General features: G+C 31.1%; 1 long non-coding RNA gene across 1 annotated transcript; it reads right to left on the bottom strand.

Moving 5' to 3' along the window:
* Positions 1–325: 325 nt before the first annotated feature.
* LOC121215576 (uncharacterized) lies at positions 326–2,085 on the bottom strand. The gene is made up of 3 exons (XR_005911496.1): positions 1,385–2,085; positions 1,225–1,306; positions 326–1,141 (listed from the first exon to the last, which is right to left on the bottom strand). It is a non-coding gene; the product is annotated as an uncharacterized lncRNA (long non-coding RNA).
* Between the last annotated feature and the right edge of the window lie 2,156 nt (positions 2,086–4,241).

The following is a 4,241-nucleotide window of genomic DNA, read 5'->3' as shown; positions in this document are numbered from 1 at the left end:
AATCATCCAAAATCCATAATGAAATAGACATTAGGGAGAAATCCGACAGGAAGCTTTGCGACATATGCAGATTAATTGGTCATAATTAGAGTAAATGCCCACACCGAAATTACCATATTGGACAATCATCTCGATTGGGTAGGAATTGAACTAATGTACTCCAATATATCTAATTTATATTATAAAGTTTGTTCCTCGTTTTAATGTTGCAATTAATCTAATTTAAATTACAAATTTTGTTTCAAGTTTTAATGTTGCAATAAATCTCAATTAAATAAATACAAATTTTGTCTAAAGTTTGTTGCAATTAATCTAATTTGAATTACAAAATTTATATTTTTGCATTTATATTTTTGTAGAATTAAATAAATACAAACTTGACTATTTAAATTGTAAAAACTCATAAAATTAATTATTTGATGGTGTGGTCATAGGGGTATATTTTTGTGGAGGTCGACGTTTACGTTGCGGATGATTGTGGCAATCAACGTTCTCTTCACCCGCACGTGAGGGTGTGTGAAACATAAAAGAAAAATCATATGCCTCAAACGCTAGTAATGCGGTGGTAGTGGGCTGAAGATATCAAACTCTAAATGATATTCGTAGCCTAACGAGCCCGAGAAATTATCATCACACCCAAGTCTAGATGATAAGAACTATTTCCAGAGTGTAGCTCTGGCTTGGGTGCAGGAGGCAGATGTGGAAGGGGATGGGAGGGTTGCCCTAGTCATGTGATATGCGGAGGGACAATCATCAACTGCCCACCAAATAAAGAAGATTTTCCCATCTCAAAATATCAATGTATGTACTTTAACGAGGGCTACAGATCCAAAGGACGATCCATCTGAGGTATCCGCCCCAACCGATTGTTCCAAACTGCAATATATTATTCATGCACTATTGCCCAATCAGTTCAATGTTTCCCCCTCTTGTTAATCCTGTGAATGTCCCCCAACTGTACTGGCAATGTCGAGATATATTATATGTAACCAAACTGCCAGAGTACTCAATCCATGTGATACCACTTCACTGATTAGAAATAGATAATGGGTGCATTAATGCACTATAAGTCTGAGTGGACATGGACAGACGAGAGAATAACCGCCATAATTTCTAAGATAGAATAGGACATCTAGATAAACTGCACAATTAATAACATGGTTATATTAACGCGGGTCGAGTAAGATAAAATAATAAAATATTATGAATATTGGAAAAACTTACTCCCTCTCCAGCATGATTCTCAATCATCAAATGGTATATCAAAACCGTGTATGACCTCCTGATACCCGAATTAGTACTCCAACTACATAAACAAATTGTTAGAATAATATCATCCAAAAAAAATGTCAAATAATTGTTATAATGAGTAAAAATTCATCACCTATTCACGAGTGAAAATACATATGATTGGTGACTAATCGATGGCAAGAATGGCATACGGTAAAGCGTCCAAGACTGCAGCAATATGAGGCATCCACCTATGTTCATGGCAGAAAGATTTGACGTCCGACAAAGTTTGCGATACAACATAACTAACACTACAGACCCCTAACTGTACAAACGGATATTATGCAAATCAGATAATAGATGCAAGTACATCAAATGGACCTTGTTGTTGTTTGCATTCGGCATGAGTACACCCTCTATAATGTGCATAATGTAAGCTTGAACAGCGTACATTACCTTCCATTCAGTGGCAGTACTCAATAAATGCTCGAAATTAGCTTTTTATCTATGAAAACCTTAAACTCATAAATTTCCCCTCACCGGGCGAGCATCCAAGTTATAGCAAAGGGCTGCCAGCCTAGATATCGAACTTACGCCCGTGACCGCATTCCTGTCAATGGGGAGCCCAAGTTGTAGTGCAACATCCTGCAGAGTGATAGTGTATTCCCCATATGGCAAATGAAATGTGTGGGTCTCCGGGCGCCATCGCTTTACTAAATCAAATATTAAGTTGTATCGCAAATCAAAGGTCTAGATCAATGTCGTTGATCTGAATCCGGCTAACTTCAAGTGTGGCATGAGGCGTTCATCCAACAGATAATCTACACCATTCACATGACCCCTCAATGCGCGTTACGGGCCCTGAGATTATTAAATTAGGGAAATAGTTAATATAACCTAATTTAATTCCGTAAATGACGTAACAAATAACAATTTTATTACCATCTCATTAATAGTATTTGATATGTGATCATCATTATTAATCAAAGAACTCATTTGTTGCAAATCTGCAATTAAAAAAAAATCAATTAGGTTGTTGCAAAAAAACACAGCACGGTAGGTAAATAATTTGGATTTGAGCCTTTTTATCCTAATAATAGAAGAAACAATATTAAAATACAAAACTGAGACACCTTAACAATTTGTTGAGAATAACAAATTTCGATAATTAATTTCTAGAGGGTCTATTTTTAATAATTATCAAAAACATTAATATTATACATATAGTAAATAATACGATAAATATAGTACAATAATAATATAATTACAATAAAAAATATAATAAATTCTCATTTTTACCTACTTAAAAATTATGTTAGTTTACAATAATAATATAATTAAAATAAACATAAATTATCTAAACATAAAAAAACATACAAATCAACAAAAAATAAATAGAAACATACCTGTTTAATTTCTTACAAACAACCTATAAAATTATATAAAAATAAATTTAATCAACATTTCAATAAATTAAAAAATTATCAAATAAATCAAAAAAAATTAAAATTACATTATAACAAATCACAATACACATTAAACTAAACAAATAATTTATAACCTAATCATAAATTACTAACAAAATAACTTTAAAAAATATTAAAAAAATTTAAATTCATACAAAATCACAATAAACACTAAACTAAATACAAACATTTAAAACCTAATCATAAATTACTAACAAAAATAACTTTAAAATAATTTTAAAAAACAAACAAAAAAATTTACATTCATAAGAAATCATAATAAACACTAAACTAAATACAAATAATTTATAACCTAATCATAAATTACTAACAAAATAACTTTAAAATAATTTAAAAAAAGAAAAAAAATATTACATTCATAAAAAATCACAATAAACACTAAACTAAACACAAACAATTTATAACCTAATCATAAACTACTAACAAAATAACTTTAAAATAATTTTTTAAAAAATTACATTCATAAAAAATCACAATAAAACACTAAACTAAACACAAACAATTTATAATAATTACTAACCAAAAAAATTTTACAATAAATAAAAAACAACATAAAAAATAATTAATTCTTTTTATTTAAAAAAATACTAATCCCTTTAAATTAAAAAAGTTAATTATTAACAAACATACATTTTCTCTTTTTTCTCTCTTTCTTCTCATTCCTTTCCTTTATTTTTTTCTTTCCTCTGCCGAATCTTCTCTACAACGAGGACCTTATAATCATGGTCCCCCATTTGCTCCTCCCTTTTTCTTTCCATGCTTCGATTGGATTTAACATTGCATTTGCAATGCATTGCGCAATTGACGGAGGGGACGTGCCGCTAGCACCAATGCCGTCTATCAGAGAGGTGTGACTAGTGCCACCAGTAAAATGGCACCAACTCTCCTTGTCCTATGTTGCTTATTTAATATTGCATTAAAACTTGAAACCCGTATTTTTTTGTGGTGTCACCTACTAATAAGATACCACTAATATAAAACTGTTTTTTTAAAACATTAAAGAAATAATTTTCAAGAAAAAAAAATCATACCGCCTATACATCACTCCCTACAACCTTTAGTATATCATTTTAATATATAATTTAATTGACAAACCAATTTAATATATAATTATTTATTTTATATTATTACTGTTAAAAAGGCCCCCGAAATTATTACCTTTAAGGCTTTGACCGCAGAAAGGGAGGGCTAGTTGTACCGGAAGATCCAACTAGACAAAAAGAATATAACAAATTTTTAATTTTCATTTTAATCTAATCCATGTCAATGCTTGTTTTGCCTAGATTGGGTTGAGCTTTCAATTCCATGTGGTGGGGGTATGGTACCAAAAAAGGACGCACATCTACTTTTATGATTCCTTCCTTCGCACACCGAACAAATCCCACCGACACAGTTCACATGAACAACTGGCAGCATTTATCCATCCAAAGGCTAATGCTGCTGAAATCTACACCATCATAAATGCCTAATACCCATTTCCAAGTTACTTCCAAAAGAAATGCTACCCATTAAGACAAAGAAAAA

The sequence above is a fragment of the Gossypium hirsutum genome, chromosome A02 (genome assembly GCF_007990345.1).
Source record: "Gossypium hirsutum isolate 1008001.06 chromosome A02, Gossypium_hirsutum_v2.1, whole genome shotgun sequence".
Lineage (NCBI taxonomy): Eukaryota > Viridiplantae > Streptophyta > Magnoliopsida > Malvales > Malvaceae > Gossypium > Gossypium hirsutum.
This window is presented reverse-complemented; position numbering and strand designations above follow the sequence as displayed.